Source organism: Hyperoodon ampullatus (genome assembly GCF_949752795.1).
Source record: "Hyperoodon ampullatus genome assembly, chromosome: 18".
In the NCBI taxonomy this organism is placed as follows: domain Eukaryota; kingdom Metazoa; phylum Chordata; class Mammalia; order Artiodactyla; family Ziphiidae; genus Hyperoodon; species Hyperoodon ampullatus.
Window position 1 is genome coordinate 36,559,212 of NC_136931.1, and position 15,422 is coordinate 36,574,633.

A 15,422-nucleotide genomic window follows, 5' to 3' on the forward strand; every position below is an offset into this window, starting at 1 on the left:
ACCAAGGATAAAGCTTTGTTTTTTTGTTTTTTTCTCAGCCTCTTTCAATGTGTTAAGTTCATTCTCTCTGACCCATGGTAAACAACATGGTTGAAATTGAGTCTCATTTCATATTGAGTAGCCACATCATTGCCCCAGCTCCAGTTCAAAATATCTTAGGGAAGAACCCATGTGGCCTGGGTTGTGGACACACCTCTGTGGCTGTGAAAGCAGAGAACTGGGATCAGCAGTGGTTATCACTGCAGGAAAAAGGGCAATATACTCAGAAGAGGGTATGGGGCAGACAAAACAAAGAAAACCTCAATAAAGAACTCAGTGGAACCTTGGACCTAGAGCCTAGAGCTACGTCTAAAAAATAAAGCGAAGAACTGAGGATACTATACGAATAATTCAGAGAAACACTTATCTGAATTATCTGAATCATTCAATGGAAATGTGTTGACCAAGATTACCCAGAATGTGGCCTCCAGATTTTCCTTTCTTTGTCCAAGAATTTATAGAAAACTACTTCAGAAAACAGAAAGAAGGTATGGATTTCCTATTGGAAAATATAGTACTCTGCAAAGTTGAAGTTTCTTGTTTCTGCATCTTAAAAGAGAAATAAGATATATTTGATCAGATTGGTCTAGTCTAGGCTGTCTGTATCTAATACTAATTGTGCAAAATCCTTAGGAAATACTCAAGCAAGATTTTATTTTTAATTAATTAATTTTGTTATATTAGTTTCAGGTGTGCAACAGTCATTCAATATTTTATAGATTATACTCCCTTTAAAGTTATTATAAAATATCGACAATATTCCCAGTGCACTACAACATAGCCTTGCAGCTTATTTGTTTTATGCATAGTTGTTTGTACCTCTTAATCCCCTGCCCCTATCTTGCTCCTCCCCCTTCCCTCTCCCTACTAGTAACCACAGTTTGTTCTCTATATCTGTAAATCTATATCTCTTTGGTTATATTGATTTATTTGTTTCATTTGTTAGACTCCACATAACAGTGGTAGCATACAGCACTTGTCTTTCTTCATCTGACTTATTTTCACTAAGCATAATACCCTCCAGGTCCATCCATGTTATTGAAAATGGGAAATTTTCATTCTTTTTTATGGCTGAGTAATATTCTTCTTTATCCATTCATCTGTTGATAGACACTTAGGTTGCTTCCATACCTCGGCTATTGTAAATAATGCTGCCATGAACATTGGAGTGCATGTATCTTTTTGAATTAATGTTTTTGCTTATTTCAGGTATATACCCAAGAGTGGAAATGCTGGATCATATGGTAGTTCTATTTCCACTTTTTTGAGGAACCTCCATACTGTTTTCAATTGTTGGTTGTTCCCACGAGCTAGGGTTCCCTTTTTTCCACATTCTCACCAACATTAGTTATTTGTGGTCTTTTTGATGATAGCTATTCTGACAGGTGTGAAGTGATATCTCATTGTGGTTTTGAATTACATTTCTCCGACAATTAGCAATGTTGCGCATCTTTTCACATGCTTGTTGGCCATTTGTATGTCTTCTTTGAAAAAAATGTCTATTCAGGTTCTCTGCCCATTTTTTAATCAGGTTGGGTTTTCTTTGTTGTTGTTATTGAGTTATATGAGCTATCTATATATTTTGGATGTTACCCCTTATCTGTTATATCATTTGCAAATATTTTCTTCCATTCCGTAGTCTGTCTTTTCATTTTCTTGATGGCTTCCTTTGCCATGCAAAAGCTGTTAAGTTTAATTAGGTCCCATTTGTTTATTTTTGCTTTTATTTCTTTTGCCTTAGGAGACAGATCCATGCTATGATTTAAGTCAGTGTTCTGCCTATGTTGTCTTCTAGGAGTTCTATAGTTTCAGGTTTTATATGTAGGTCTTTAATCCCTTTTGAGTTAATTTTTGTATATGGTGTGAGGAAATGTTCTAATCTCATTGTTTTACATGTGACTGTCCAGTTTCCCCAGTACATTAATTAAAGAAACTGACTTTTCCCCATTGTATTTTCTTGGCTCCTTTGCTGTAGGTTAATTGACTGTAGGTGCATAGGTATATTCCTGTGCTCTCTATTCTGTTCCCTTGGTCTATGTGTCTGTTTTTGTGCCAGTACCATGCTGTTTTGATTGCTGAAGCTTTGTAGTATAGTCTGAAGTCAGGGAGCATAATACCTCAAGCTTTGTTCTTTTTTCTCAAGATTGCTTTGGCAGTTCAGGATCTTTTGTGGTTCCATATAAATTTTAGGATAATTTCTTCTAGTCTGGTGAAAATTGTCAGTTATTTTGACAGGGATTGCATTAAATCTGTAGATTGCCTTGGGTAGTATGGACGCTTTAACAATATTAATTCTTCCAATCCATGAACATAGCATATTTTTCCACCTGTCTGTGTTGTTTTCAATTTCTTTCATCAATATCTTATAATTTTCTGAGTACACATCTTTTACTTGCTTATTTAGATTTATTCCTGAGTATTTTATTCTTTTTGATGAGATTGTAAATGGGATTATTTCTTTAATTTCTCTTTCTGATATTTCATTGTTAGTGTATAGAAATGCAACAGATTTCTATATATTAATTTGGTATCCTGCAACTTTACCAAATTCATTGATGTGCTCTAGTATTTTTTTGGTGGCATCTTTAAGATTTTCTATGTATAGTGTCATGTCATCTGCAAATAGTGACAACTTTACTTCTTCCTTTCCAATTTGGATTCCTTTTATTTCTTTTTCTTGTCTGGTTGCTGTGGCTAGGACTTCCAATATTATGTTGAATAGGAGTAGCAAGAATGGGCATCCATGTCTTGTTCCTGACCTTAGAGGAAATGCTTTTGGCTTTTCACAATTGACTGTGAAGTTGGCTGTAGGTTTATTACATATGGCCTTTATTATGTTGAGGTAAGTTCCCTCTATACCCTCTTGTGGATATAAATGGATATTGAATTTTGCCAGAAGCTTTTTCTGCGTTTATTGAGATGATCATATGATTTTTTTATTGGAGTATACTTGCTTTACAATGTTGTGTTAGTTTCTGCTGTACAGCAAAGTGAATCAGCTATACATATACATATATATATATGTATATGAATCAGCTATACATATATATCCCTCTTTTTTGGATTTCCTTCCCATTTAGGTCACCATAGAGCATTGAGTAGAGTTTCCTGTGCTATTCAGTCGGTTCTCATTAGTTATCTATTTTATACATAGTAGGGTATATATGTCAATCCCAATCTCCCAATCCATCCCACACCCCTTCCCCCATTGGTATTCATACATTTGTTCTCTACATCTGTGTCTCTATTTCTGCTTTGCAAATAAGTTCATCTATACCATTTTTCTAGATTCTACATATATGAGTTATTCTTCAGTTTGTTAATGTGGTGTATCATGTTGATTGTTTTGTGGATATTGAACTACCCTTGCACCCCTGGGATAAATCCCATTTGATCATGGTTTATGATCTTTTTAATGTATAGTTGAATTCATTTTGCTAATATTTTGTTGAGGATTTTTCATCTATGCTCATCAGTGATACTGGCCTATAGTTTCTTTTTTTGTGATATCTTTGCCTGATTTTGGTATCGGGATGATGCTAACCTTGTAGAATGAGTTCAGGAGCATTCCTTCCTTTGTGAGTTTTTGGAATTATTTGAGAAGGATAAGTGTTAACTCTTCTCTAAATGTTTGGTAGAATTCATGTGTGAAGCCATCAGGTCATGGACTTTTTTGGGGAGGGATTTTTTTAAATTACTGATTCAATTTTATTACTGGTCATTGGACTGTTCATGATTTTTATTTCTTCCTGTTTCAGTCTCGGGAGATTGTACATTTCTAGGAATTCATCCATTGCTTCTAGGTTGTCCATTTTTTGGCCCATAATTGCTCATAGTAATCTCTTATGATCCTTTGTATTTCTGTGGTGCATTGTAACTTTACTTTTTCATTTCTGATTTTATTGATTTGGGCACTCTTTTTTGTGTGTGATGAGTCTAGATAAAGGTTTATCAATTTTGTTTATCTTTTCAAAGAACCAGCTCTTAGTTTCATTGATCTTTTCTATTTTTTTAATCTCTATTTTATTTATTACTGCTCTGATCTTTAAGATTTTTTTTCCTTCTACTATTGGGTTTTATTTATTTATCTTTTTCTAGTTCCTTTTGGTGTACGGTTAGGTTGTTTATTTGTGATTTTTCTTATTTCCTGAGGTAGGCTTGTATTGCTAAAAACTTCCCTCTTAGAACTGATGTTGCCACATCCCATAGATTTTGGATTGTTGTGTTTTTGTTTTTACTTGTCTCTAGGTATTTTTTAATTTCTTATTTGATTTTTTCAGTGACCCATTTGTTGTTTAGGAGCATATTGTCTAGCCTCCATGTGTTTGTGTTTTTTGCAGTTTTTTTCTGGTAGTTGATTTCTTGTCTTATTATATTGTGATTGGAAAAGGTGCTTGACACAATTTGAATTTTCTTAAATTTACTGAGACTTGTGGCCTAGAATATAATCTATCCTGTAGAATGTTCAAGGTATACTTGAAAAGAATGTGTATTCTGCTGTTTTTTGATGGAATGTTCTATATGTATCTATTAAGTTCATCTGGTCTAATGTGTTAATTAATGTCAGTGTTTCCTTATTGATTTTCTGTCTGGATGCTTTGTCCTTTGATGTAAGTCGGGTGTTAAAGTCCCCTACTAGTATTGTGTTACTGTTGATTTCTCCTTTTATGTCTGTTAATTTTACTTTATGCATTTAAGTGGACCTATGTTGGGTGCATATGTATTTATAATTATTATATCTTCTTCTTGGATTGATCCCTTGATCATTATGTAGTGTCCTTCCTTGTCTCTTGTTACAGCCTTTGTTTAAAGTCTATTTTGTCTGATTTAAGTATTGTTACCTTCTTTTGATTTCCATTTACATGGAATACCCTTTTCCATCCCCTCACCTTCAGTCTGTGTGTGTCTTTAGACCTGAAGTGAGTCTTTTGTAGACAGCATATGTATATGTATTTTATTTTTGTAAACATTCAGCCACTCTATGCCTTTTGATTAGGACACTTAGTCCATTTACATTTAAAGTAATTGTTGATAGTTATGTAGTTATTGCCATTTTGTTCATTATTTTGGGGGCGTTTTTTTGTAGGTCCTTTTTTGTTCTTTTCTTCTGTTGCTCTTTTTCCTTGTGATTTGACATCTGTTTTTAGTGTTATGTTTGGATTCCTTTCTCTTTTTTGTGTGGTTACCACGATACACACACACACACACACACACACACAAGATTATTTTAGTTGCTGATCTCTTAAGCTCAAATACATTTTAAACACCCTGCATATTTACTCCATTCCCACCACATTGTTTGCTTTGTTTTGTTTTGTTTTGTTTTTTTGGCTGTGTTGGGTCTTCACTGGTGCATGCAGGCTTTCTCTAGTTGCGGTGAGTGAGGGCTACTCTTTGTTGTGGTGCACGGGCTTCTCATTGCGTTGGCTTCTCTTGATGTGGAGCACAGGCTCTAGGCTCATGGGCTTCAGTAGTTGTGGCACATGGGTTCAGTAGTTGTGGTTTGCAGGTTATAGAGCACAGGCTCAGTAGTTGTGGTGCACAGGCTTAGTTGCTCACGGCACGTGGGATCGTCTCGGACCAGGGCTCGAACCTGTGTCCCCTGCATTAGTAGGTGGATTCTTAACCACTGTGCCACCAGGGAAGCCCTCCCACCACGTTTTGACATTATATTTTACATCATTTTTTGTGTGTATATCCATTAACTACTTACTGTGGATATAAGTGATTTTACTACTTTTGTCTTTTAACCTTCTTAACAGATTTATATGTGGTTGAGTTACTACCTTTACTGCATTTATGCCTTTACCAATGAGATTTTTCCTTTCATAATTTTCATGTTTCTAATTGTAGTCTCAAGTGGGGTTTTAAAAGTATCCTCAACTCCAATTTAAGCTCCTTTCAACTTGCCCTCTGCACATATGCCAAACTAATTTGCCTAAAGCACTATTTTGTTATGATCCTCCATAAATTCCTATTGCTCAAAACTACACAAGATGGGGATCCACTCTCCTAAACCAATCTCATCTCCAACAACTCCATCTTGAGTTGCCTCTTCAATCTTCCAAGCTTCATGCTTATTTTCACCCTTGACATCCTCTTCTCTTCCTCTCACTTAGCCCAAAGCTCCTCCATTGTTAAAAGTTTAGTTTGATCTCCACTTTTTAAAAATAAATTTATTTATTTATTTATTCATTCATTCATTCATTTTTGGCTGCATTGAGTCTTCATTGCAGCACACGGGCTTTCTCTAGTTGCAGTGAGCAGGGGCTACTCTTTGTTGCGGTGCATGAGCTTCTCATTGCGGTGGCTTCCCTGGTTGTGGAACACAGGCTCTAGGCATGTGGGCTTCAGTAGTTGTGGCTTGAGGGCTCTAGAGCATAAGCTCAGTAGCTGTGGCGCATGGCCCCATGGCATGTGGGATCTTCCTGCACCAGGGATCGAACCCATGACCCCTGAATTGGCAGGCACATTCTTAACCACTGTGACACTAGGGAAGTCCAAACATCAGGATGCTTAAGGGCAAGTCCAATAAGCTCACAAGTTAGGGAACCATGGTTACATTATATGCATTAATGTTTGCTTATAGTCCTGAATTTCATTAATGTTTATACTGATAGTAAACATTTATCAGGCACTTGCATGCACTGTTCTGAAAGCTTTACATATTTTATCTTATTTAAGCCTCAAAATTCTGTCCAGTAGGTGCTTTTATCATCCCCATTTTACAGATGAGATTGAATAATTACTTTTCAATAATTACTTACTTTTACAGCAAGATTGAACAATTTCTTCAAGATCATGATGCTTGCACATAAAGAATATACGTCATAGTTCCTTTATCCAAAGTGATCTCCACTTTTGTAGAGAACTATCAAGTGTTATAGAATGTGCTAGTCATTTCCCTTTTGTTCTTTAATTCATTGTCCTGTTCTGCTCTGTATTCAAGGAGCTGACTCTTCCAAACTTTGTTTCCAAGGCTCCCTTGCCAACTGGTTTCTAGGTAGGTTCATCCAATAGGAGGTGAGACATCATTGAGGAGTAACCTCACTGGTAGTGACTAGTCTCCTCCATGGTCAACCCTATTATCTATATTAATAATCTCTGGGCTGCCTCACTAACCCTGTTTGGCTTCTCAAATCTTCCAAACACATTTGTACCTTTGTAATGAGTCTTCCATATTAAATTCTCTTTATTTGGACAGCTGGTGTGGATTCACGTTTCCTGACTAGACATTTTCTGAAACATAAGGCCACCTCTCTATCCTCTCTCTTCTCAGATTTTCCATAATAGACATTGTACATATTGCCTGTTTCAATAATATTTCTTAACTTTAAAAAAATAGTATAGTTTGAACTGTTTCAAATAGTGCAAAATAATAAGCAATGAAGAGCTTCTTTCCCTTTCTAGATGCCCAGTCCTTTGTTTATAGTACACCAGAGTTAAACTATTACAGCAGACCAGGATGCTCCAGGCCTTCCACCTCCCCCACTCTGAAACAATGAGTTAACAACAATATATGGGCCATAATAACTCTGTGGGAACTCTAGAGACAGTTGAGAAGCTACAGCATCCAGGCCAATGTAAAACCAAGAAAAGATTCCAGAGAAATATGTAGAAAATTTTGTGGCATTTTGCATAACCATTCTTTCCCCTCCCTCTACACAGCTTAGTGAGGCATCCCCCACCCCCAATACCAGGGGTCCTTCTTTGGGTCTGAAACAAAGAGAGGACTGTGCACCCAACATTTTGGCTTGTCTGGGGGCTGCCTGAGGGATTGGTTTCTGTTTTGCCTGACTTGGAGTACTGAGGGCACTGGTGCCAGAGTTTGGAAGCTACTGAAAACAGAGGCAAGTATTGCAGGACATTATAGCTGCAGTTCTGCAAGCAGACGTCAAAGGGAACCAAAGACCAGAAAGACTTCGGAAGATCCTATAACCTCTCGCCAGGCTCATTGTGAAGGTCTTTTCCTGCACAATGCCAGTCTGTAATGACTGGGAGAGGTGGCTGCTTATTCAAATGTCCAAATATCAAGAAAAGATCACAAGGCATACAAAGAATCATGGAGACATACCTCAATCAGAGGAACAAAATAAAACTCCAGAAACATACTTTAAAGAAATGCAGAGATATAAGCTGCTTGACACAGAATTTAAATAACTGTCATAAAGATGTTCAATGAGGGCTTCCCTGGTGGCACAGTGGTTGAGAGTCCGCCTGCTGACGCAGGGGACACGGGTTCATGCCCTGGTCCAGGAAGATCCCACATGCCACGGAGTGGCTGGGCCCATGAGCCATGGCCGCTGAGCCTGCATGTCTGGAGCCTGTGCTCCGCAAAAGGAAAGGCCACAACAGTGAGAGGCCCGCGTACAGCAAAAAAAAAAAAAAAAAAAGATGTTCAATGAACTGAAAAAGAGCACAGATATACAACTAAATGAACTAAGGAAAACAATGGATAAACAAAATGAGAATATCAACAAAGAGATAGAAACTATTAAGAAGGACAGAACAGAAAGTATGGAGCTGAAAATTACAATAACTGAGTTGACAATTTTACTAGAGGGGTTCAAAAATACACTTGATCAGGCAGAGGAAAGAATCAGTGAACTTGAAGATAGGTTATTGGAAATTGTCCACTTAGAGAAGCAAAAAGAAAAAAAGAACAAAGCAAAGTGAAGAGCGCCTAAGGGATTTATGGGATACTAGAAAGTAGATCAATATATGCATTATACCATAATGTAGATCAATATATGCATTAAGGGGATTCCAAAAGGAGAAGAGAGAGAGAGGAAAGTGCAGAGAGCTTATCTGAAGAAATAATGATTGAAATCTAGGGAAAGATATGGACATACATAGTTAAGAAACTCAAAGAACACCAACTCTGATAAACCGAAAAAGACCCAGTTAATGAGTTCACATTACGAACTGTCAAAAGTCAACAATAAAGAGAGAATCTTGAAAACAGCAAAAGAAAATTGACTTCTTATGTACAAGGATCCTCTGTAAGATTCTCAGTAGTTTTATCAGCAGAAACCCAACATGCCAGAAGGCAGTGGGATAATATATTAAGAGAGCTGAAAGAAAAAAAAGAACCTATCCAAGGACACTGCATCTGGCAAAACTGTCCTTCAAAAGGAAGGAGAAATTAAGATTTTCCCAGATGAACAAAATCCAAGAGAGTTCACTACAACTAGACCTGTCCTCCAAGAAATGCTAAAGGGAGTCCTTCCAGTTGAAACAAAAAGATGGTAGACAGCAACATGAAGCTGTACAAAAATATAATGTTCTCCAGTAAAGGTAAACACATGGACAAATGTGTAAACTGTATTATTTTAATTTTGGTGCATGGAATTAGAGGCAAAAGCATAAAAAATATATAAATAAATTTTCATAGGCATGAAACATCTACAGATGTAATTTGTGACATCAATAAGAAAGTGGGGAGGTGGGGTGAATTTGTAAAGGATCGAGTTTTTGTATGTGATTGAAGCTGTTATCAGTTTAATATAGAATGCTATAACTTTAAAATGGTTTATGTGATTGCAATGATAACCACAATGAAAATGTCTATAGAATATACACAAAAGGAAATGAGAAGGAAATCAAAGCATGTCACTATAAAACACAAAAGAATACAGTAAGAGAGGAATAGAGGGACAAAAAACGTTACGAGATACACAGAAAACAGTTAACAAAATGGCAATAGCAAGCCTTTCTCTATCAGTAATTACTTTAAATGTAAATGGATTAAACTCACCAGTGAAAAGACAGAGACTGGCTGAATGTATTTAAATAGCACCCAACAATATACTGTCTACAAGAGACTCACTTTATCTTTAAGGATTCACAGGCTGAAAGTCAAAGAATGGAAAAAGATATTCCATGCAAATAGTAACCAGAAGAGAGCAGGAGTGGCTATACAAATATCAGACAAAGTAGACTTTAAGTCAAAAACTGTTACAAGAGACAAAGAAGGGTATTATAAATGATAAAAGGGTCAATTCACCAAGAAGATATGATAATGATAAATATTTATACCCTAAACCTTAGAGCTCCTAAATATATGAAGCAAACTTTGACAGACTTGGAGGGAGAAATAGCAGCACAATAATAGGATACTTCAATATCACACTTTCAATAATGGATAGAAAACTAGACTGAATATCAGTAGGGAAAAGAGGACATGAACAACACTATAGGCCAATTAGACCTATTGGATGTATACAAAACACACCACCAAATAGTAGCAGAATAAAAAATCTTCTCAAGTGCAAATGGAATATTCTCCAGGACAGACTACCACAAAATAAGTCTTAACAAACTCAAGAAGATTAAAATCATACAAAGTATCTTTTCTGATCACAATGGAATAAAATTAGAAATCAGTAGCAGAACAAAAACTGGAAAATCCACAGATACATGGAAATTAAACAACACACTCTTTATTTATTTACTTATTTGGCTGCACTGGATCTCAGTTGCTGCATGTGTGCGGGATCTTTGTTGCTGCATGCAGGGCCTTTTTATTTGTGGCATGTGAACTCTTAGTTGCAGCATGTGGGATCTAGTTCCCTGACCAGGGATCGAACCCAAGCCCCTTGCGTTAGGAGCTCAGATTCTCAGCCACAGGACCACCAGGGAAGTCCCAAAAAGCACACTCTTAAGCAACCAAAAGAGTCAAAGGAGAAGTAGCAAGGGAAATTAGAAAATACCTTGAGACAAATGAAAGTAAAAACACAAAATACCGGGCTTCCCTGGTGGCACAGTGGTTGAGAGTCCGCCTGCCGATGCAGGGGACACGGGTTCATGCTCCGGTACGGGAAGATCCCACATGCTGTGGAGCGGCTGGGCCTGTGAGCCATGGCTGCTGAGCCTGCGCATCCAGAGCCTATGCTCCACAACGGGAGAGGCCACAACAGTGAGAGGCCCACATACTGCAAAAAAAAAAAAAAAAGACGTTATGAGATGCTTTTATTAGTCAGGACCCCAAGGGATATGTGTGATGTTTTTAAAAATCAATTTTTCTCCCCTGTTGATCTACCTCTACAGTTGGTGACACTTGGGAATCAATTTTGCTACCATATTATTAAAACTAGAGGCAAAATAATCTTGAACAGCTTTAATTTTAAAATTTAATACTAGTGATAAAAGTACAGAATGATTTACCAGATAACTGAGAGCAAACTAAGAGTATTCAGAATAGCAGAAATCTTGCAGATGGTAAAAAGACAACTTCGGCATTTAATCCAACAGCATAAAGCTGAATGAGATCAGAGGGACTTTGAAATTACACTTCTGTACGGCTGCTGTTATAGAAAATCACCAGCGAATGTTATCAAGTTTGTTGAACACTACCTATAATAAAGATTATCATCCAAGAAAAGAAGAAAAATCATTGAATGAAAAGGTAGACACTCCATTGCTGTAATTCAAATGAAATCACTGGCATATTTGTCACACTGTGGAGAACACCATCCCCAGTTTTTTCTCATCAAATTATTAATGGGGGATTGGAGATTTTTTGATAAAAGGTTGAAAGGGAGCTACTCTGAGCAAAACAAGTTTCAGTGACACTCAGAGAAGCAGGTGCTGATGAATAAAACATTGAGGTGGTGGAGTACGATGAGATGTATAGATGATTTGGACATGCAGCTCGTGTGGACTGATTAGAGTGACACAGCCCATTCTGGGTGAAGAAAATTAAAACAATCATAGGCTTTAAAAAGGAGATTTCTTGCCAGGGAATTTATACATGAATTTTTTTTTGAAATATGACATTTCTTCTATAGTGATTCCTGCCTTTGAGATGCAATTCCAGTCAATGAAGGATTCAAGATAAGAATAGAAATGGCAGTCTGTGTATCTTCTTTGGAGAAATGTCTATTTAGGTCTTATGCCCATTTGTGGATTGGGTTGTTTGTTTTTTTGTTATTGAGCTGCATGAGCTGCTTATAAATTTTGGAGATTAATCCTTTGTCAGTTGTTTCATTTGCAAATATTTTCTCCCATTCTGAGGGTTGTCTTTTGGTCTTGTTTATGGTTTCCTTTGCTGTGCAAAAGCTTTGAAGTTTCATTAGGTCCCATTTGTTTATTTTTGTTTTTATTTCCATTTCTCTAAGAGGTGGGTCAAAAAGGATCTTGCTGTGACTTATGTCATAGAGTGTTCTGCCTATGTTTTCCTCTAAGAGTTTGATAGTTTCTGGCCTTACATTTAGGTCTTTAATCTATTTTGAGCTTATTTTTGTGTATGGTGTTAGGGAGTGATCTAATCTCATACTTTTACATGTCCCTGTTCAGTTTTCCCAGCACCACTTATTGAAGAGACTGTCCTTTCTCCACTGTACATTCCTGCCTCCTTTATCAAAGATAAGGTGACCATATGTACGTGGGTTTATCTCTGGGCTTTCTATCTTGTTCCATTGATCTATATTTCTGTTTTTGTGCCAGTACCATAGTGTCTTGATTACTGTAGCTTTGTCGTATAGTCTGAAGTCAGGGAGCCTGATTCCTCCAGCTCCATTTTTTGTTCTCAAGATTGCTTTGGCTATTCGGGGTCTTTTGTGTTTCCATACAAATTGTGAAATTTTTTGTTCTAGTTCTGTGAAAATGCCAGTGGTAGTTTGATAGGGATTGCATTGAATCTGTAGATTGCTTTGAGTAGTAGAGTCACTTTCACAATGGTGATTCTTCCAACCCAAGAACATGGTATATTTCTCCATCTATTTGTATCATCTTTAATTTCTTTCATCAGTGTCTTATAGTTTTCTGCATACAGGTCTTTTGTCTCCTTAGGTAGGTTTATTCCTAAATATTTTACTCTTTATGTTGCAGTGGTAAATGGGAGTGTTTTCTTGATTTGACTTTCAGATTTTTCATCATTAGTGTACAGGAATGCCAGAGATTTCTGTGCATTAATTTTGTATCCTGCTACTTTACCAAATTCATTGATTAGCTCCAGTAGTTTTCTGGTAGCATCTTTAGGATTCTCTATGTATAGTATCATGTCATCTGCAAACAGTGACAGCTTTACTTCTTCTTTTCTGATTTGGCTACACAGACTGCCAACAAACACATGAGTGAATGCTCAACATCATTAATCATTAGAGAAATGCAAATCAAAACTACAATGAGATATCATCTCACACCAGTCAGAAGGACCATCATCAAAAAATCTAGAAACAATAAATGCTGGAGAGGGTGTGGAGAAAAGGGAACACTCTTGCACTGCTGGTGGGAATGTGAATTGGTACAGTCACTATGGAGAACAGTATGCAGGTTCCTTAAAAAACTACAAATAGAACTACCATATGACTCAACAATCCCATTACTGGGCACATGCCCTGAGAAAACCATAAGTCAAAAAGAGTCATGTATCAAAATGTTCATTGCAGCTCTATTTACAATAGCCCGGAAATGGAAACAACCTAAGTGTCTCTCATCGGATGAATGGATAAAGAAGATGTGGCACATATATACAATGGAATATTACTCAGCCATAAAAAGAAATGAAATTGAGCTATCTGTAATGAGGTGGATGGACCTAGAGTCTGTCATACAGAGTGAAGTAAGTCAGAAAGAGAAAGACAAATACCGTATGCTAACACATATATATGGAATTTAAGAAAAAAAAAATGTCATGAAGAACCTAGGGGTAAGACAGGAATAAAGACACAGACCTACTACAGAATGGACTTGAGGATATGGGGAGGGGGAAGGGTAAGCTGTGACAAAGCGAGAGAGTGGCATGGACATATATACACTACCAAACATAAAATAGATAGCTAGTGGGAAGCAGCCGCATAGCACAGGGAGATCAGCTCAGTGGCTTGTGACCGCCTAGAGGGGTGGGATAGGGAGGGTTAGAGGGAGGGAGACGCAAGAGGGAAGAGATATGGGAACATATGTATATGTATAACTGATTCACTTTGTTATAAAGCAGAAACTAACACACCATTGTAAAGCAATTATACTCCAATAAAGATGTAAAAAAAAAATTTTAAACAAGGAATAAAATTAAGTTGTCAGAAAAAAAATTTTTTTTAAACAAGGAATAAAACTAAGTTGTCGGGCTTCCCTGGTGGTGCAGTGGTTGAGAGTCCGCCTGATGATGCAGGGGACACAGGTTCATGCCCCCATCTGGGAAGATCCTACATGCCGCAGAGCGGCTGGGCCCATGAGCCATGGCCACTGAGCCTGCGCGTCAGGATCCTGTGCTCCGCAACGGGAGAGCCCACAACAGTGAGAGGCCCGTGTACCCAAAAAATAACAAAAACAAAAAAACCTAAGTTGTCAGAAAAAAAAAATGAATAGAAATGGTCCTGGAGAAAGTATCTTCCACACTTATATTCTGGGATAAAATTCAATTAAACTCTCCCTTTGGATCAGAAATTGCCTTTGGTCTTCATGCTGAGATCCTATCATGACTGTAGAACATCTATCAGGTAAGAGCAGCAATCTGAACTAGTATGAAAAACACACTAAAACTCACCTGCCAACCCAGCTGTTCAACGTCTAGTGCCTTTGGTGGGAGGATTTCTGTGACTCAGTGAAATCCATGTCATTTTGTCCTTAATGGATGTAAACTGCCTCTTTTTCTTTTATAGTTGAGTTAATAGTAATTTATTGGCAAGCTTTATGTGGTTGTGATACACCTTTAAATTTTAGACTATCACAATGCAGGTACCACCCCAACACTGAGGCAGTCCCATCATCCTCTGAGGCCAAAGTTCCCCATGTGTTAAGAATGGGTGAGCTGGATGGACTCTAAGGGCTCTTGTGGATTTCACAGTCAACAAAAATAAAAGGCTCCACACTGTATAAACATCCATATCTTCTTAAACTCTGAACATGTAACAAGTTCGTTTTCCTCTGTTCACTCTCAATGTTGAAAAATCTTAAGATACTTTGGTCAAAAGGCCTTAGATTTAGTACCAAAAGCCCAATTAACTAGCTCTTATCAGCAGTGTTAACATTGTTACATTTCCAAACGGAAATAATAAAAATTGTGAATGTGGGAATTCCCTGGTGGTCCAGTGGTTAGGACTCCATGATTTCACTGCCAGCAGCCTGGGTTCGATCCCTGGTCAGGAAACTAAGATCCCACAAGCTGCGTGGCACAGCCAAAAAAAAAAAAAAAAAAATACTGTGAGCAGTAGTTTACCACTCAGTTTCCTGTATACATTATCTCTTTGATCCTTATGAAATTCCTATTACCCCAGTTTTTTGCATTGACAACTTAAAACTTTTATTTGTTTGTTTATTGTGGTAAGCATACATAACATGAGATCTACCCTCTTAACAGATATTTAAGTGCACAATCCAGTATTGTTATCTGTAGGCACTACGTCATACAGCAGATCTCTAGAACTTATACATCTTGCATA